Source organism: Lygodium microphyllum, chromosome 26 (genome assembly GCF_053477565.2).
Source record: "Lygodium microphyllum isolate KBCC chromosome 26, Lygodium_microphyllum_v1.1.10, whole genome shotgun sequence".
Classification (NCBI taxonomy): Eukaryota; Viridiplantae; Streptophyta; class Polypodiopsida; order Schizaeales; family Lygodiaceae; genus Lygodium; species Lygodium microphyllum.
This window is the reverse complement of record NC_141160.1, coordinates 98190009-98212257: the sequence shown is the minus strand read 5'-3', so window position 1 is coordinate 98212257 and position 22249 is coordinate 98190009.

The window sequence follows — 22249 nt, the reverse complement described above, 5'->3', positions numbered from 1 at the left end:
TCCCTCCTGGATGTAGGAGGTGGTACATCGGCGATGGAGAAAGAGCAAACTGGAGATCTGAGATCCAATGTGTCGAGTGTCATCGAATCTCAGTCTGCTGTCGATGTAGATCAAGAATCCTCCGGATCTCCTGTCGATGTGGCTGTGGGGTCCGAAACCTACGGATCCTCGTGCTGCATCGAGTACGCTGGTCCTCAGCCTACTGTAGTGTGAGCCCGGAGGTCTGGCTGGAGGTTGGTACAGTAGCTCTCACTCTGTCTGTCTGAAAGAACTGTGTAATAGTCGTCTGGGTGGGCCCCTCTCTGACTGGGACCCGCTGTGTGCTCTACTCTCTGATGTGCCATGCCTCTCCTAGAAAACGGCCAAATGATCTCTGATCCATATCAGTCATACATCCTTGAAGTGAGCTGCTCAATGTGTATCTAGATCTCAACTCTGAGTATGCCGGGCATCTGAGAACAAAATGCTCCTCACTCTCCACCTCTGATCTACAAAGGGGGCATATCCTCTCCTCTCATGGGATGCCACTGGCTTTGCCACTCTCAATCATAAGCTGATGTGATGATACCCTGAGCTGTCCAATAAGAACTCTCAATCGATGTGGCATATAGATCTGCATATATCTCGGAATCTCTATAAATCCCTGCTCTGATATCCTCAAGAACTGTGTATAATAATGTGCCATCTTCGATGGCAGTGGCTGTGCAGGGCTGACCCATGTCCTCTGTATATAAATATGCCATAGCTACTGTCTGATGACTCTGTTCCTCTGAGAGAGAGAGAGGGTGTAAGTGGGAGCCTGAGTATCATATATATATATATATATATATATATATATATATATATATATAGAGAGAGAGAGAGAGAGAGAGAGAGAGAGAGAGTACATGCATGACAAAGTCTCTCTATATCCAAAATAGCATACCTATAATAATAAGTAATGTATTTCACAATTGTGTCAGTGTGCACATGCAAAAGAGAGATTTGTGGGAGCAAGAGAGAGGGGATAAGAGGTTTCTGTTAATTCAAAATTTTTGAAAAAAAAATCCAAATTTTATGAAAGACAAGAGAGGAGGGCCTCTCCTTCCATGTTTGCATTTTACCCATCGAGAGTAGCATTTTCTACATTAATTTGGTATAACATTCCGTGTAAATTGATTAGTATAGCATTCAAGGTATCGATAGCTTTGGTGTTTATGTTGAGACTTTAACAATAGATCCATTCTTCTTTGCATAACATTGGGTTGTGCTCATGCACATGTTTAATCAACCCATACTATAATACCATATGTCACCAATAGTAACTTGATAAGAAGTAATATCAGTTTTTGATCTGCTCACTACAAACCATTGCATAGATCATAGCACTTTGGCACAATACCAAATGTGAAAATGGAACATACGCGCTTTTGTTTTGGGGGGGGGAGGAAGGGGAGGGGGGATGTAAGGGCTTGGTATCTATACCATGGCGTTGTTTCCAGAAACATCTATATAGGGAGTAGTAGTGATTTGAGCTTCCTTGCTTGGTTTTCACTCTACATGTGATTCCCTATACCCAATGGTGAATCCTCATATGTGCGGCATCATGAGGGTGTAGTCTTGGGATGTGTCTATGTTGTACCGTTTCTTTCACTAAATAGTATAAGAGTATATCTTGCTCTCACATATTGTATTACCTTTAAATGCCATGTTGAGTGAGTAATTGAGTAATTGTATTACATATCCGGTGCCCCAAGATCATGTCATAATGATCCACATTGTGACACCCCACGTTGTGACACCCCACATTGCATCACTCCACCTTGCATCACCCCACTTTGTGTTACCCATGTTGTATCGACCCTTGCAGCGACGTCCCCTAGCATGACGAACTCGTGACACGATGATCTCAACATGAGTTACCATTTGAAGACATGACATAGCTTTCTTGCAACAAACTACACTTGAAGGTGAAAAACAACTTCCCTATGACCACAAGCCGAGGCGCAGCTTTCCACAATAACATGGAGAACAATGGAGAGAATGCACCCGTCCTAGTGGTTGAAGAGAAGAAGAAGAGTCGAGGTCAAGCATGGAGAGAAGCTTTAGAAGAGAAAGTAGCTGGATTGGAGAGGTAGTTACACGGCATGTCAAGCTTGTTAGACTCGATTTGGAAGAACGTGCAAATGAAGGAGGAAGAGGAGGAAAAGAGAAGAAAGTTTGAAGAAGAGCAAGAACACAGGGAGTGGCTAATACAACAATAGGGGGAGGAGGAGGAGAGAGATACAAACTACAAGAGGAGTTAGATAGATTGGCAGATATGTTAGCTAGGGAGAAAACATCCAGGAGGTCATAAGACACGAAGAAGAATAAAGAAAAAGAATCTTAAGTAGGAGACAAGAAGAGGGACAATAACAAAGACAAGAGACAATACAACAAGGATGGAGAGGAGAGTGAAAGCTCAGAAGATGACTATGGCAAGTTCAAGATGCCTCAACACACCAAGTACAAGGGAGAGAGAGATAGGTTGATCTTGGAAAAGTGGATTGCAGAGGTAAATATATACTTAAAGTATGCTAGGATCACTGAAGAGAGGAAGAGAGACATGGTAGCCATTTATCCAAAAGAGGATGACACTCGTTGGTACCTATTGGAGTAAGAGCAAGGATGCATTATCTTCTCATGGAAGGAACTACAAGAGAAACTCAAGGATTACTTCATCCCAAAGATTAAAAAAATTCAAAGTTAGAGATGAGTAGAGAAATATCAAGCAAGCACAAGGGAAGATGATGGAGTATGTTAGCAAGTATAGGCAATTGATGCTACAACTCCCAAACATGGATATAGATACAAAGCTGCATGGGCTTCTATTTGGTATGCAGGAGTGGGCCAAAAGAGATGTAGAGAGACAAGAACTAATGAGTTTGGCAAAGGCCATGAGGATGGTTGAAAATAGTATGCTTAGAAGGAAGGAGGACCTCCCAAGCGAGTCAAGCTAGATTCAATATACCAACCTCACCACCAACTCTTGGTCCCTAAGACCCATTCCCCCAAGAGGTCCTACCATAGAGATTAGAAGTCAAATTTCAAGAGTAACCCTCAAGAGACCCTACCTTAGAGATTAGAAGTCAAATTTCAAGAGTAACTCTAGCCACTTCACAATCTGCCTTGGTACCAAGGGGAGCATTTCGAAGGTGGGGGAATAACCACTATAGACCAACTCCAAGCATATCTTATGGGTAAACAAGGTCAAACACATCATGGTGGAGATGCCAAGCCTCAACCACAAGAGTTAGATATTTCAAGTGCAAGGAACTACACTACTAGCATAGGTGTCCTATAGAAGACACAACTTCAACAAGTGGATCCAAAGTAATAGTCACAAGTGCTTATGGAGGAGAGGAGCCACAACCCCTGCATATCTAGGAAGTCCCAAATTGAAGTGAAGAGAGCCTAGATCACCCAAGAGTGGGGCTAGTTAATGCACATCCTCAATGCATGGTGGCACAAGTTGTAGTAGTACACCACCTATACCTAAAGGAAAGAGTTAGTGAAAGGGATCAAGCAATCGTGGTGGATATTAGAATGACCCATAATTTTATCACATACTAGAGTGTGTAGTAAAACATGGGCTAAAACTATCCAAGGCCCCAAAAGGATCGACAATAACTTTTACGCAAGGAGAAGCAAAAAGGAAGTGAAGCAAGTGTTTGTAATGCAAGTGGAAGCTAGGAAATGGAAGGCCAGGCTCAATTTTCTCGTGATACCTATGAATGATTTTAAAGTCATTTTGGGTTTGGAGCTCTATAAGTATGTGATCGTCATGTTTGGCAAGGGAGTCAATGAGATATTGATGGATATGCAAGGAGAAGGTATATGAGTACCATATGAAAGGATGCAACTCCCATACAGGATGCCAATCAAAGTGCAGATGAAGGAGAGCAAACCAGGAGTCTCTTGCCAAGCTATAAAGTCAAGATCTAGCAAACTAGGAGATCCAATTCAAGTGATACCACATCTAGTCACAAACATTAGGCCCCAAATCATGACCTACAGTGCTAAACAAGTGAAGAAATTGATGAAGCATGGAGATATGGTGTACTTATGTATGCTTTGACTTGTGGAGAATGAGGTTGCAAAGGGCTCCAAACTACAAGTTGGCAACAAAGAGGTGGAAGACATACGTAAGGAGTATGTAGATGCGATGCCTGTGGAGATAACCAAAGGCTTCCCCCCAAAAGAAATGTAGACCACAAGATTGAATTAATCCCAATGGTAGTTCCTCCAACTAGAGCCCCATACTGAATGAATCACATAGAACTAATGGAGCTGAAGAAGTAATTGCATGAATTAGAACATCAAGGATTTATCTAGCTAAGTAAGTCCTCATTTGGTGCCCTCATGTTATTTTTTAAGAAAAAGGACGGGGGACTTAGATTGTGTGTGGACTATAGGGTCCTCAGTAAGATCACCATTAAGAACAAATACCCCATGCCCTTAGTTGAGGACTTGTTAGATGTATTCCATGGAGCGAAACACTTTAATCATCGCATAGATCTTAGGTCCAAATCCACGTAGCTAAAGAAGATATCCCAAAAATAGCTTTTTGCACTAGATGTGGAAGCTTCGAGTGGCTAGTCCTAGGCTTTGGATTGAGTAATGGGTCAGGAACTTTTGGTGGCTTAATGGATGGAGTATTCATGCTAGAGATAGATGTGTTCATCACCATTATTGGTGCGCAAATCGGATGCTGTATGCGTATGTAGCGAGTGCCAAAAGGTCCCCAAGAACAAAGAACTCTAATTTAAGCTCAAAAATCAAGAGAATAGACTTGCATGACATGAGGCAAAAAGACCAATTGGGTACAATCTCCCCCCATGCCTTGTGTGAGCGCTCCACAAAGCATGTATTTATACATTTTATTAATCTCAAAGAAGCTAAAAAATAGCCCAATTTTACAATTAGCATGCTTTAGCTTTTGTGTTTGCTTTTGTCCAAATAAAGAATAAAGCGGTTGGGCGGCCCAAGAGTCGGGCAATGCCCAAATACAATGTCCAATAATGAATATTTAAACCGTGCGCCCATGCACATACAAAATAATAGATATATGTCAAGCACTTCAATAAATAAGCGTGCCTAAATAAATATTAGTGCCACGCCTTTAATGATAAGATGCATGCCCATCAAAAATGGTAATTTCTTCTAAGTAACTTGAATACACGCTATCGCCCAGTGCTTCCCAATGCTAATGCCGCTTGCTCTACACATCAACTGAAGCATTCAGAATTGTTAGAAAATAATAAAATTAAGTCGACAAAAGTGAATACCTAGCAATCTTCAGCTACAAAATAAATAAATAGGTTGGAACTCTATCCTAACCTTAATTTAATAGGAGCATGCACTCTAAACTCATAAACTCCATTAATTTAAATATGTATTTTGCAGAATCACCCGCTATGGAATCACCCACTTCCACATTAAATTAACGTGACACCCGAAAAGGACAGGCTTCCCCGTTAACTTTTTGCACAAGGAATCCACCTTATGTACGAGCCTCGGCAAATAGTTTTACGGAATCCATCATGGAATATGCCTCCTGGCATCAATTATCTACATAGATGTCCTGCTACTCTATGGAAAAACTTTAGAGGAGCACAAAGAACATGTAAGATTAGTCTTCAAGAAGTTGAAGTAGCACAAATTATGTGCAAAACTAGAGATGTGAGTTTGCAGTGAAAGAGCTAGAGTTTCTAGAGCTCATCGTAGGAGAGAAAGGCATCAAGGGGACCCTAAGAAAGTCAAAGCAAGTGAATAAGTGGCCAATCTTAAAAATAGTTAGAGAAGTTAGAGATTTTCTAGGATTCACTATATTTTGTAGAAGGTTTGCAAAGGATTATAGTATGAGTATAGCCCCACTATCCCACTTGACCAAAGGAGAAGAAAATTTCATATGGAGAGTCATCAACAGGCCACCTTTGACTTGATGAAAGAGTGTACGAGGCAAAAGCCCATACCAAAAGTGACCGACTTCACCAAACCCTTCAAAATTTCCACAATCATGTCGAATTATGGCATCAGGGAGTGTTAATGTAAGAAGGGCACCCCATAGCTTATAAATTCAAGAAGTTCATAGACTTAGAAACTAGGTAGAGTACACATGAGAAAGAGATGCTAGCAGTAATCCATTGCCTTAGAAAGTGGAAGCACTATGTACAAGACAAGCATATAATCATCTTCACGAACAATATATCACTCAAATACTTCCAACTTGAGCCTAAGTTGTCTACCAAACAAGCCAGATTGCTAGAGTTATTGGAAAAATTTGACATGGAAATCAAACATAAGCTAGGATTTGTAAGGCAGATTTGAAAGCACAAGTGTAGCCAATAGCAACTTCCTAGAATTTGTGAAGGCCTTAAAACATGACTAGGAAATGCACAAACTAATAGAAGAAGTGAGAGCTAAAGAGATACCACATGGCATGTATACATTGGAAGAAGGGATCCTTTTTGTGGAAAATAGATTGTACATTCCCAATAATTTGGAGTTAAAGATGATGATCCTACATGAAGTGCATGATGGGAAGCTATGGGGACACAAGGGTCAAAGCAAGACCCTAGAGGCCTTAAGGAAATAGTGCTTTTAGCCAAACATAAAGGAGGAGGTTATAGACTATGTCAAGACTTGTCCCACTTGCCAACTAGTCCACACACCAAGCTAGCACGCTTACTTCAACCAATGCTAGTGCAAAGCCGACCGTGGGCTGTCATCAACATGAATTTTATTATAGAACTCCCAAAATCCCATGGCCATACCACCATCTTTGTAGTGGTGGACTATTTTTCTAAGCACACTTCATATCTGCCAAGCCACCATTGAATGCCAAGGAGGTAGCCCACCTCTTTTCTACTCATGTCTTCAAGCTACATGGGCTACCCTTAGCCATTGTATCAAATCAAGATGGTCGCTTCATGAGTGATATGTGGAAGGAACTCGTCAAGAATTTGGAAACACAACTCAAATTTTCCTCATCCTTCCACCCAAAGATAGATGGGCAAATAGAATGAGTGAACCAAGGCATTGAAGACAATCTCAAAAGCTATGCTTAGGTGGACCAAAAAGATTGGGCCTTATACCTTGATGTGGTTGAGTTCCACTACAACTACTCAATCCATTCAATGATATGTTACACCCTCTTTGAGTTAGCTACTGATAAAGAAGTCATCACACTAGTAGCCTTAGCCTAAGGAGCTACCAAAGCAAAAGATTAGGATGTAGAAGAATTCTTGAAGAAATGGAGAGAGAGAAATGCAGTAGCCAAGAAAAGTTTGGAAAAGAGCAAGATCACCATGACCGAACAAGCCAACAAGAAGCACAAGGCATTACTATTCACTAAAGGAGACATGATCCTTGTCAGTCCCAAGCACATGTCCTTGCCAAAGAATATGAGCCCTAAGTTCAACCATCAGTACTATGGACCATACTGCATCACCCAAGGTCTGAATGAGGTCACCTATAAGTTGGGTGGACTTGCTAGAGAGCATCTACATCAACAATGCATTCCGTGCACACATTCTATGCAAGTTCTACCTTGACACCCAATGGGGATGATGTGTTCCACTACTTCATTCCTATGGCCCCTTTGAAGTAGAAGTAATCCTTATGTGTGTCAAGAGCATAATGGTTACCCAAAGTACCTCACCAAGTGGAAAGAGCACCCTCTCAAAGAAGCCACTTGGATTTCAAAAGTAGAGGCTCATGAATGTGGCAAAGAGGCCTTTGCTACCTGGCTCAAGGAGAATACTAACAATACTTCAAATGTACCTTGAGTCATTACCTTAGGTTATCATAGGACTTTGAAGAATCCACTCCTCAAGTGTATTTGAGTCAAGGGTGGACGGAACCAAAAAACCAATAAAACGACAAGTCTAATGGGAAAACACTGGCAAGCTTGATAATAATAGCTGTGCTGACCCCCAAGTCGTACTGTTGGAGAAATTAATCAGTTTGATAAAAAATGACATGTTAAGACCCCACAAATAAGTACAATCCTAGACCGACAGACAGTGCAGCTTGCTGGCATGAGTTGTGTTAAGACCGATGAATGAGCCAATAAACATTACCCTTAGATTCCCGAGGATAGCAATCCATTGTGTGGGGCTGAATGTAAGAGCTTTGTAGCTATACCATGGCATTGCTACTAGAAACACCTATACAGAGATTAGTAGTGAATTTGAGCCCTGCTTGGTTTTTGCTCTACATCTGACTCTCAATACCCAGTGGTGAACCCTCGTATGTGTAGTCTCACAAGGGTGTAGACTTGGGATGTGCCTATGTTGTACCGTTTCTTTCATTGAATAATACTAGAGGATATCTTGCTCTCACATGTTGTGTTACCTTTCTATGCTGTGTTGAGTGAGTGATTGAGTGTGTGCAAGTGCATTATGCCGGGGGGGGGGGGGGGGGGGGGGGCATTTTTTCCTCTTTTATCAAACACGATCAAGAGAGAGCGAGTGAGAGTGAGAGTGAGAGAGAGATCCTTGGTGTGCCTCATCATGCCTACCTCCTTGCCTATAAAACATGAATAGAATTAAAAACCTCTTGTTGATAATGCACACGGGGGAGGGGGATGGCACTACTAATGAGGAGGCTAGGTGCAAAGGTGCAAAAGGAAAATCTATGAGATGAAGACCCAAACAATGGGCCCCAAGATGGATGGAAACAAAGCTAGTTAGCATTGAAAAGATGGCGCTTTGCATTTTTGCAAGCACACATGGCTCCCCATGCAAGGAAGTCCATGATGCCATTTATTTTCTATATTTGGCCTCACCTTGGCTAGTGGATGGAGTGAGAACCAATAGCCAAGAGTTCAAGAAGAGGGTCCACAAGTAGCAACTAAGGGTTGAAGCTAAGGGCCAGTGGTGGGAGGATGGGAGGGGAGGGCTTCTACATGTCCACTGACACTGCCTGGTCCATCATGTCTCAATCTCTCCCTTGGCCTCCATATGGGTCCTAGTTACCTCAACCCCTCACATGCCACTTCACCTTTTTGTGCAAAAACTATCCCTCCATGCATGCTCAAGTAGCCATCACACCCTAGTACTAGTGAGTGGATTTCAACACAACTTTGAGTTTGATGTCAAAAGAGCGAGCGAGAGCAAATGAGAAATATTTGTTCTAGGATTACAGAATGGTGACCCCTTTGTAGAAAGCAATTAGAAGATGGTTGAGAGTCTCAAACTTGTAGTATGAATTTGTCTTTATAGTGGCATTCTTTGCTAACCAAGGGACCTTGGATGAAGTCGGCTAGCATTTAGTTAGTATAGCTAGTGGAATCATATTGAGGCACATATGGCACATGAGAAATTTGTATGTTTGTGGTACGTAAGGGAGGGCAAAAAGTGACATAACTATGGCCTAGTTAAAGTAGGAAATACTAGCTATTTTAGGACCCCTTAGGGGCAAACTTTGGATCTACATGCTTTTTTGAAATAAGCTAAGTAATTTGGCATAAGGCCCATTGCATGTATAAGATGTTGTATCCTTTGTTTTACTTTATGTATACAAAATCACACATTATAAAAATGAAGCCCACTACTACTTGATGCATATATCATAGGATTGTAAATATATACTTTTGATAATTTAATATTATTGTCTCATATTAAAAAAAAGGTTATAAAGAAATGGCATATATGCTTTAATCAAGATTCTTGAGAAGAAGAAGCAACAGCAGCAACAGCAGTGACAATTGCTTACATAGAGAGAGACGATGATGATGTGACATCATTACTTGTATAGATAGAGACAATAATGATGTTATTTTTATAAATAAAGATGGTGACAATGATGACAACAACAATGATGAGCGACGGCAATGCATCACCACTACATAGAGAGAAAAGAAGAAGAAGATGTTACTACCTATGCACAAGGGGAGAGAGAGAGAGAGAGAGAGAGAGAGAGAGAGAGAGAGAGAGAGAGAGAGAGAGAGAGAGAGAGAGAGAGAGAGAGAGAGAGAGAGGTTAGAAGGCCTAAGTGCTTGCCCCCCAAACCTTATCTCAATATATTGTTAAAAAATAAAATGTCATATTGTTCTTTCTATGTATTAGAGTTCCATGACCCATGTTGCTAGGGTCTAAAGGGAATGGGTGTTTTGTAGTGCACACATTCGAATGTAATCTTTCACACTTTTCCTATTTCTTATACTATTTGTTACTCAACCACACTTGTGTAAATAAATGGGAATTGTTTCGTAAAGTGCATTGTTGGGTCCAAAATACTCATGGGGGTGTAACTCCAAATTGATGCCCCTCTTGCATACTTCTATTTCCTATTTTGTATGTCATAATATCTCATATATGCACACTTTAGACACATGATTGTTATGGTAGGTATGTGATTTTTATGGTATGAGGTCTCAAACAATTGAGTCTTTAGTATTGTATTAATTATAATCATATCAACGGTAGCCCACATTTTAGGGCTTTAATAGACTTGTAGTTGTGGCTAAATACATACCTTATCATGTGCCTTGTATTCATCTCTCTCAATTTTTAATTGTTGAACCTCTCAATCCCCCTCATTATTTGTCAACATATCGAGTCAACAAAGTATATAATAACTTTGCATAGATCAACTTTCTAGACCTTTTTAGTCTTATATAACACAAGATCTCAACTTGATCTAATATTGCATATATGCTAGCATTGTGATGCAAAGATGTGCAAGTCCCACCCATAGAATGATATATTGTGAATAATACACACTATGAGTAGTGTAGACTATCAACTAAGAAACAAAACTTGAAAAACTTATACAAATGTTTCATAATACTTTATCTACACCAACCATAAATCTCAACTTGCTAGCATATTCCATTCTTGCATAGAATTTATGCATGTAAAATAAACGGCATGTCTACTTTCTACTCTAGCTTAGGCAAAACCTAGTTAACACATATATGCAAGTTGATTTCTAAATGCATGCATGCACATGCATGCATACATGCACATTACCTATCACCATGTAGTATATATTGTATTAAAATTTGTAAGATTGTAGCTTTCTTTAGACTCTCTCATTCTCTTTGCATTCAATACTTTTTGAGACCACAACCAATAACTCTATTCTTATCATATTTTGATCTAAAAACATGGATTAAGTGAAAGGATACATAAATACATGTGACTAATTCATAAAAAATTGGTGGTGAAGCACAAATGAGCATAATTCAAGATGCATAGCCTTATATATCAAGTTTTCTAAAAGATGCATAACCTTGTATATGAAGTTCTCTAAAAGATGAGCCATCTTCTTTCTCAAGTTTCCTACCTAAAACATCAAGGCAAAGCACGATTCTCTCTTGAAGTCCTCAAGGTATTGTTGGTGTTAGGGGATAACATGGTATACACACTATCTAGTTCCTTGAGGACAACATGGTCTAGATAGCCTTTGTGCATGGCTAAAGCACTACAAGCCATTTCTCAAACACATTGGGAGAGAGAAAGAGAGGTCTAGAAAGATCCCTATATGTTGAAGCCTTGTACCCTTGTGTATCCTATATCATTGACATGGACAATAAATCCACAACCTAGCCTAAACTTGTGATATGAAGCACACATGACCAATTGTGGTTGATCAAGGATTTGGCTTTGTGAAAACAACAGTTTGACCAGGTTCCATTTCAAGTGCACATGGCTATTGGTGTGACTGCCATAGTTAGTACTATCACACATTTGAGGGAGCAAAAATAAACCTTAAGTGCATGGATTTGCAACTACATACAATGTAAAGAGCAGCACTACACATGTGCACTTTTTCTTCTTCTCCACAGCAATAGTTTTGTAGTCTTCTCCACCTTTGAGGTAAAGGAAAAGTACAGGATAATACTAAGGCATTTGATAATCATCGTATTACTAAATCCATTGTCAAGATTGAGGAGATTAATGCATTGGAATATAGCTCAAATGATTATATTTTGGTTGCTTCTTCACTTAGTGCCACACAATTGACTGATGGTTAGTCTTCATTCTCTCCATGTTGGCTACTTGAATTGAGGGCTTCCTGTTTTGTGACCTCGCATTGTAGTTAGTTCTATACTTACTGTACCATGTCTAGTTTAGTACACGTGGGAGATGAGCATGTCCATGACATTGTTGGCATTGATTATGTATGTTTGCAGTTTTCTATTGGTACTTCTTTTGTTCTACATGATGTATGCCATGTCTTGGCTTTGACCACAAGCCTTATCTTTGCAGTTGGATGATGTTGGGTATCATGTTTTTCTTTGGTGATTTTGCGTGGAAAATCACTCATGGTAACCTCATTTTTGGTAGGAGTGCCAAAATTGAGTCTTTATCTTTTGCTTATTTCTAGATCCATTGATCATGTATTAGATGTAACTGATCTCCCTTATGTATCTATGTGGTATCACCACCTTGGACACATTTCACTCAAAGGAATAAAAGTTTTGACTCATTTGCAATATCTCTTGCCCCTGCATTATTCATGTTTTGACTCTTGTGATCATTGTTTATATGGTAGGTAGACACATAATACTCATAAGAAGGTTAGCTCTATGTGCATGGGTGAGTCCTTGGCTCTTGTGCATTAGATGTTTGTGATCCTAGGCCTGGTCAGGTGGTAAGTATTTTGTCACATTTATTGATGACTTTTCATAGACAATCTAGGTCTATCCTATATAGTAGAAGTCGGAGGTTTTAGCCACTTTTTAGCGCTTTGTTGCTTTGGTTGAGAATCAGTCTAGGCATTGACTGAAATATCTAATGTTAGATAATGGGATGGAACACCCTAACCCTAGAAACTTGTATAAAAAGGATGAGAACGAATGGAGGAGGCCATTCTTGTGTGTGCTAACTTTTGGCTCTTGCTTTTTTGCTTCTATCTTATGGGAGAGAGAGTGAGGGATAGAGGTTGACATTGAGGGAAAGAGAGTGAGAGTGTGTAGTGAGGGACGAAGGGTAAAGCTTCCTCCTCTTATTGTGTACTCTCTCATCCCTTATCCATGCTCACCTCTTACATGATGAAGGCTATAAAGGGTGTGGGAGCCTGAGGAGTGCACCTTGGATGGTGGGATACATGAGAGTGTTCTTTGCACATGAAGATTCGCTTTGCACATTCACTATAATTAAAAGTGGATTCAAATGCAAGAGACTATGTTAGAGGTAGTTGCCCACTACATGGTTGAAGCTCTTGAAATAATAGAAGTGTGTCTAAACATCCCAAATATGTTGAGCACATGTTATCCAACATTTTAGTTCCATTGCTAGGACCAAGAACGCTTTGACTGCAAAATCGCTTGCATGTTTCATGGTTGCAAACCAGAAGAGGATACTTATGTTAACTCCTAAACACTTCCAAGTAGTTAGAATTGAAATCTTGTGCTTAAACACATATTTAGGTTTCATGATTAAGCTTTTGGATTCATAAGCTACAATTTTGGTTAATGATAGGATGGTAGTTGATTAGTTTTTGAATTCGAGATGGTAAGTGGTCCTTGTAGTCGCAAATAGTCAACTTAGAGTGAGATGGATGAAGAATCCACCTCGTGCGTGTTAAGGAACCTTAGATTGTTTTTTGTGTGGACTTGCTTTTTCCTTTGAGGAAGAAAATAATAAAGAAAATTAGGGGAAGAAATTATTGGACAAAAGTATAATCTCCTCCCTTGGTGCCAACAACATCATCATCAACATCAACATCATCATCTTCCTCATTGTCTTCATCTTTCTCGTTGATTTCTCTTCAACATGAACATCATCATCTTCCTCATTGTCTTCATCTTTCTCATTGCTTTCTCTTCTACCTTATAGCCTTCACATTCTACTATTGATTCATCTTCTTCACCACCAACAAACATCATCATCACCATCCCCATCTTCTCTGGTTCTACCACTCTTCTTGTGTATCGACTACCATAGCCACTTACTACCAAGGAAAGGAAGGATGAACAATAAATGAGAAGGAGAAGTTACCATCAAGTAGGAAGATTTGCTGTTTGAAGCTAGAGAAGATGCCCTATCAAAGAGCACTATGGATACACAACAACACTTGGTATGCCCTTATTGTAAACACATTGGTCTTAATTAAAGTGGTGCTTGTGTAGACGATCCAAAAACCCTCCCCTCCAACCCCCACCATGAATCTCACCCTACTTGAAAGGAATGTGAACCCCAATTTGATTGGCTATGGGAGTCCAAAATACAACTCCATTTTCTTTGAACCAAGTGCAGTGTTAGCACACTCTTATCTTTGATTGGTTACAAAGTTAGGCAGGTGTTGGATTGCTATTTAGGGGGCCTTTGTAGTTTAGTGTTAGATCCTCGGAAGACCAAGATGAAAAGTGGGAAAGTCAAAAATGGAATATAGACCCAAGAAAGAGGAAAATAGAGAAAAAGGAACACGCAAAAAAACTGAAGTTATGAAGTGCAGGAAAAAGTCTCAAATGTAAAAGGAAGCGCACAATATTAAGTGCATTCTAATATGTTAGCAAGAAAACTACCTGGTGCATTGCAATTCATTTTGTAAAAGAGCATTGGGCTCTCTCTCATGCAAGTTGTAAGGAATGAGAGGAGGTGTGAGTTGAGGCCTACACTAGTAGGAAGGAGAAGGAAAGAGAGTAGATAAATGGACAAAGGCCACAGACCAAAAAGGGGATAGTCACCCAAGGAGGGGATAGGGTATGCATAAAAGTCAAGAAACAAATGAAGAAGCTCATTCTTATACAGTGTGGACAAACTTGTTCTCTTTTTACTTCTTGCTCTTGCTTCCTTCTTGTGCATGAGAGAGGGAGAGAGAGAGTGTGTGTGTGTGTGAGGGAGAGAGTGTGCGTGAGAGAGTGAGGGACCATGGAGAAGCTCTTTTTCTCCTCTCATCATCATCATCATCATCATCTTCTCTTCTCCCTTCTTGCACACATGGCTATGGAGGTCAAAGCTTGGAGCTTGGAGATGGAGCTTTCTTGAGGGTGCATCTTGAATCGTAGATCTAGTGGCAGATTTGTGGGAGGATGCACTTGATCGGATTCAAAGATAAGCTCACTACATTTGTGTATGGAAGAGTGCGCACTGCTATGTGAGAGGTAGCCATAGCTCTCAACTTGAAATGCTTGAAGCAATAAGTGGTTTGTGGGTCTTAGTGGTGTTATTGCAAGAGTGACATTTTGGTTCCATTGTTGGGACCTATGGATTGAAGCTTGAGTGCTTATGTGCTCCAAATCAAGTGGGGAGTAAGAGTTCAAAATAGCACTTAGCTTTAGGTAGGAAGTGAGGGATTTGGAGGCTATTTGATCTCTCTTGTGGATTAGTTTAGGTTTAGAAAGCTTTCTACGCATTGGTTAGAGTAGGAGAGAAGAAGTGTATTTTGATCAGATTTGAGACATTAAGATTTGGAAATAAGGGGAAAAAAAGGAAAAGGTAACTCTCTCTAGAACCAGGAAATAGGAAAAGAAAGGAAAGAGATTTTTTATGTTTAGGAAGGAAAATAGAGTGTAAGGGGAGGAAGAGAGAACACAAAAGGTGAAAAAGGGAAAGAGAGAGTTCATTTGCACACTATGAGATTGAGAGAGAGACAAGAAGTGACAAGTCCAGAGGTAGCAACACCATCAATCTTTGGTATTGACACATTCAAGCTTTCCAGGTATGCCATGAGTCCTTAGTGGTGATTCTTGCATTGATTAGAATCCTAGATGCGCTAGATATTGATCATTAGTCATTAAAATGAATATTTATGCCAGTGTGTTTTCTGCACCGCTTGGATGGCGGCTATAGGCCTCAAATGGTCAAGCTCAGACTTTTGAACCACTTAAGTCCACTTTGATGTTTGACTCAGATAGAGTTTGACCACTCAGATGCTCGGATGGGCAGCCCTCATCCGGGTCCAAGTATAACCACTCTGATGGGACCTAAAATGGGCTGGCACTGGCTATAGCACTAGCCGGACCTCATGCTCATGACACACAAACACCCTCACGGCCTCGCGGACTAGGAGCGTCAATCTAATGCTAAGGGACAAAGTGCCCTAAAGCTTAATTCATGCATTTATAGTTTATAGTCCAACATTTCCCTTAAACTCCTCAGAGGGAGATCCCAAAGTACTTAGGCATAATGCCTCGATTACACACACATAGGAGGCACTCCATCGACTAATAGTGGGAGCCCCACTACAGCTCTCCTATATCTCAGGGATTGGCCCTTTGATGCGCTGCTAAACATATAACACATACGAACACAAACTCCTCTCTTTTATATTTCTCGTATTTCCAGGAGATATACCACGCTTCCTCACTTCACAGTCCCTTAGGAAACTGACCCTCTACCCTACGGCAAGGGATAACCTCACACTCTCAATCATGGGTCAAAGTCCTAAGAAAACAATTGCTATGCAGTCCAGGAGATTTTTCCTTCGATACCATGAACCATGCATAGTGCATAATGTGAATGGTTTAGTGCACAACCAATAGAAAATCAGCATTGTGTATAGTGCAAAACCAATCTTTTCATGATTTCCATGCTAATGTTTATGTATTGAAAAGAGGAGAGACACCAAGCCTTACGCTCATGCCGCCTTTTCCTTTATTTTAAAACAATGTCCTATAGCTATGATGCAACACATAAATCAGGTTTAAGATTGTACTTTGACGCTCAAACTCTCCTCTCCCCCTACCGTTTAATGTTTTGCAATCGTTGATAGGTGTAAGGGTCATTTTATGTGTATTTCTTTGTAGAGAAAGCAATAAATACGGACAAAAACATAGAAATGAGGGTAAACCAAGGCTAACCTCGTGCTCTACCTTCATTATACATTGCAAAACACTTATGTGATTTTCTGGAATTTTTCTCTTATCGTTTCCTAATTTTCTCCCATTTAAAACCCATTTTCCACCATTTTTTGGCATTTTCCCTCTATTTTCTTCAATAAAAATGACTAAAAATTGAAATTAATTATGGGTTGTGGCCCTTAGGTTCTTTGACAGTAAAATTTCAGGTTTTATTGATGTTATATCTCAGGCTTCCCCTTTATTTTGCAAAAAATCCCCATTTTGCCTCTTAAACGCGTGTTTTACGAGTTTTATACCATTAATTTCAGTCATAACACTTATGATTTTCTGATTTTCTGAGCATAGACTGATCAAACTCATAGCAAATAGCAACATAATGCATAATCAGCCCATGGGAACAATATTTCATCAACCAAATAGCATAAAAACTCTCCATTTTGGCCCTAATGTTGAGTTGGCCTAGAAGACTTAGGAGGAGGAGGAAATAGAAGAGGTGGTGGAAGAGGATGAAGTAGAGGAGGAAGAGGAAGATAAAACTTTACCATAGAACATCCATGGAAGAGATCAATATACTTGTAAATTTTTGTGAATAAAATCTTAGGGCTTTGGTAGAACAAGCTCTGCTCTCATAAAACATATGAAACTCACTCTACATTTGTGTAGAGGAAATGAAATTTCACAAGGTTACAGATAGGGCAAGCAACAATGAGGTTTTCTTCATAAAAATCAAATTACCGCTTAGGCTTTGTGTCTCAGGATCTCGGTTTTGCTATGGGACTGTGTGTTAGCCCTCATTCAATGTCCAGCATCTTCAAGAACAGCACTCTTCATGCCTTCATCCACCCGGAAGCAATCCGGTCTCATCCGGACAAGCTTTCCTCCATCATCCTTCATTGTTTTCATCCACACAAGAACAACCCCTTAAGGGAGAGAGAGGGAGGAGAGAGAAAGACTAGAATCAGATATTTCCATTGAGGCCACCATTTGACGGGCGAAGGGCAGCGATAGACTCGGCATCCAGAGGGGATTCACTGCCAATGATCACTTGGGTGGGTTGCATTGAGGCTGGAGATTGATCATCCACCCACGGAGCGCATTTTTCAAGTGCAGATGGCGCCATCTTCCCACGTTTTTTTTTCATAAAAAATGCCTCGATTTGTTGTTACACTAAAATGCTACATGTCCCCCCCCCAAAGGTCATGACCACTCGACCAAAGTTTGGTCCACCTTTTCAAATCTTGCCCATTTGTTGGCCATTTCCCCGTCCGAACTCCGAATCGAGCTTAGAAAAATCCTGGGCATCCGGCTCGGCATCCTGGATTGGCAGCAACTCCTGACCACCTGCACGACAGTCTGAAAAATTATCAAAAATCAACAAGTGTCGCTCGGGCGCCTTTAAAGTACTTTGACGCTTAAAATCGTCCTAGATTGAGCCGCCCCCTTCGACGTTGAATATTTTTCCTTTGATATTCATAATTTTCAGCTATTTTTAAGCACTTCTCGGCATCAAAATTCCACACTCACACTCAGACAACCACTCACTTGTAGGCGTCCACTTGGATGAATGAATTTGGGACTTGAACGATTGAGTTTGGAACTCACACAAGTTGTCAAAAACCATATTTTTGACTATTTTTTGCCACTTTAAGACTGTTAGGGCCTATTGCCAATTGTCTAGCAACCAAGTTGGAATCTGGACAAGTAGGTGAGACCATAGAGCTATTTACACTCAAAAACTTGACCTAGCAATCTAGGAGTGATTGAAATAGCTGATCATCGACTGTTACCTTGGGTGGATAGAGACCTAAGTTGACCAACTCAGTTGAATACCCATCAAGACCACCCATCACAACCCGTAAAGGACCCAAATCTACTAGTAGGAGTAATCAAAATCCACTCGAAAAAGTTGCAATGGCATGAGTGATTGGATGCGATTGACTCCATCAAAGGCTACACTCTGCATTGTAGATACTAAGCAGATGTAAAAGCTGTAAAGCCTAATTTTGCACAACCCACATCGAGTGCACCACTTTAGCATATAAGTGTTTGGATTAACAAGGAACACTCTAAGGAGATTAAGCTAAAAACAAACCCACCAATAGGAGTGCAACCTCACGAATTAGATGAGTGACCCCAAACACCAGAAACAAAGACCTAGAGAAGATAGAACCATCAAACTACTAAGGGAAGGAAGGACTCTGGCGGCCCATATTAGATGCACATTGTTAGCCATCCTAGTTGACCTCATCAAAGCACTAGTGGGTTAGGAGACAACCACCATGGCAGGCACTAGCTCGAATGAGAATGACCTTGACCTTGACCTTAACCTTAATGTGGCAAGGTACTCGGATGACATCCGATGACTTGTCACATAGTATGACCAATAGACAAGTATAGCACTTCATGGAAGGGCAACAACCAATATCATAGACAAACTTGAGGAGGAGAGGATATTGGCAAGGATACCATTGCAATGAATCATGAGTTATAGTCAGGAACAAAGGACTCAGAGGTTGCTCCAAGAGAGAGAGCTCAATAAGGTTCATAGAATCCTAGCCATCTCAAGTAGAAATAGAACGGGAGGCAATGCCAATTGGGAGAGAGTCTTAGAAGCCAACCTTAGAGTGAGCGAGCTACTCACGAAAAAATTGCTAGACAATACTAGCACTCAGCAAAGTGGGGCATCCTTGGTAGTATCCTTGCACGCCAAGCTAGGAGTCACCCCAAATATTAGGGGCCAAACAAAAATATCCATAGTGGCAAAGCAAATTGATAAATACCAAGTAGCCAAGGACCCCTACAGATTCATCGAGTAGTCTGAGTAGGTGTGCAAGGCTAACAACCTCATGGACCCCTCTCAACGAGTGCAAGCATTCAACCTTTGCTTGAGAGACAAGGGACATACTTGGATTACTAGTCTAGGCAATTTCAAATGCAATAACTTCACCCAGTTGAAGGATCTCTTCATCAAGAGATTCTCAAGGCAAGGTACTCCAATAACCTCATTATTAAGCTGATGAATGTCGGCCAAAAAGACAAAGAGGACATATGAGACTATGTCACACATGTGAGGAGTCTCTCCAAGAGGATACATGCAGCTGAGTGACCCAATTAGAGAGTCATCTCTACTATATTTACTAATAAGATCCGCAATAACGAAGAACTCTATAAGGCCCTAGCAAGCAACTCGAACCTGCAAAGAGATGTACTTGCAAGAGTCTTTGAGGAGGCTATATGGGTGGATGACTTGCTCAGGGAGAGAAGCTCTAAGGCTACACAACACGGGAGTAACACCTTTAGAAACATCAAGAGAACTACTGCACTTGGTGAATGAGCAGCACCAAGCGAATAAGATAAAGGAAAGAGTGTCGACGACGACCCAAGAAATAATTGAGCTAAAGTTAGCTAAAGTTAGAGCTAGCCAAGCTACAGGAGTCAATATGAAGGCCAATATGACCTCACGTGTAGTGTGTGCACTATGGAGGGAATCACCTACCATCTGAATGCCCCAATCCCAGATCGAGGCCTTGTGCCAATTGTGGAAGATTTGGGCATGACACTATGCACCGTCGATTTCCAAGATGATTTCCGTACTAGCAACCTTACATTCAGCCATACTATCTAGGAGTTAGGCAGCCTTACTTCAAAAGGGGACCCCCTTTGGCTCTACCCACACCTAATGGTTCAAAGCCAACAGCTCCAAGGATAGACATCAATCCAATGGGAATTCCTAGACCTCTAGGACCTATTGTGACCCACCCCACCAAGCGATTCTCCAGTGCACTTCGTGTGGAGGAACCACTAGAGGAAGACTTATACGTGAACCCTTACGTCTCTTATGACAAAGAGAGTAATCCCATATTAATGGACTATAAGCTTGTGTTGGTCATGGCCTTAGGTAGAGGAAGAAGTAGAGGTTTAGGAGAAGCTTATAACTATGATCCCATAGAATGTTGGATGTGTGGTCATATAGGGCATAACTCATCTCGTTGCCCTGAAAAGGAGCAAGCAAGAGAGAGGTCCAACTTGAGGTGTCCAAAATGTGAAGTCTCATCTCAACCACGAGCCCACTAGTCTCTCCCACGTACTTGAGAGCAAGAAAGGCAACACCACCACAAGAAGAGCTACATCGGCAGAGCACGGATGCTAGGAATAGGTAGGCTGCCCAAGAGCATTTGCAGGAAGCCCTTGGAATTGAGGAGGGAAAAATGGTAGGTAATTTGCTAACCACACTAATATTAACTGCAGTGACATTGTCACTAGGAGAATTTCTTAGGAAAAACCCCGCACTATGGCAAGGATTGAAGTGATAGGTGGAACAAAGTGATAAACATGAACTGCAAGACTTACTTAATCATGACCCTGTGATACACATACCAAGCATAATGCTGAATCCAATATCTAAGTACCCACAAGTAAATGCCTTTTGGGAAGGCATCGTTGCCCTAGGAGATACTATGTGGAAGGGGATAGTAGACACATGAGAAGGGATTAATGTGTTTAGCCATGTAGTCCTATAAGCTTGGGGAAACCCACCGATGGAAACCACATGTTTCAGTGTCACTCTAGTGAATGGGATGAAGGTTAGGCCTTTCATAGTCCTGAAGAACTGGCCTCTAAAGATAGGGGGTATCCAATTCTTCATGAACTTCATTGTCATGAAGGGAGTGGATTATGATATCCTACTAGATGGGCCTTGGATGAGGAATGTCAGAGTGATAGAGGATTGGGGTAATGTGCTGATATTCTTAGGCAATAGATCAAAAGCAGTCTGAGTAGGGATGTGGACACTTGGAAAACGTCACTAGTGGACCTAGATGCCATCTTTGCCATGCTAAAGGGTGACTCAAGGACTAGAAGCGATTATGGACCTATAACAAGGTGTGTCCCTTGCTGAGGATGAGCATGGCTAGATGCATGTATTGGCAACCATTGATCTCCCATTCTTGGAGGATGAGGATGAATATATGCAAGTTGTAGACTCATCTAGCAAGCCTAAAAACACCATCACTTCTAACCTACCCATAGTGCCCTTATGTATAATGGTCAGGAGTTCCATCACAATCAACCAACACTAATCACCTATCATGTCCCAACTACAAAATTGAAACTCCACAAAATCCTCGAGTGCTTGTCAAGTGAGTTGCTTGACAATCCAACTGCCAATTTAAAGTCCCTTAAGAATCTTATGGAAAGCAAAGAGTGGCAATGAACTAAGGCGCATGACTTAAACCTATCATATAATTGGACTCTCATTACAAGTGAGAAAAAACTCAAAAACAAGAACCTTGAAAACGACACACAGTCCAACTATGAGGATTCCAAGGATGATTACAAAGATTGTGGCTCCATCAGTGAGGAAAGGGAAGGGGAACTAGACACCATAAACTATGATATGGATAGAAGAGTGATTGAGAAAATCAAAGCATACACTAAACCCCAAGAGGTCAACATTAGAAAAAAAATAAACTC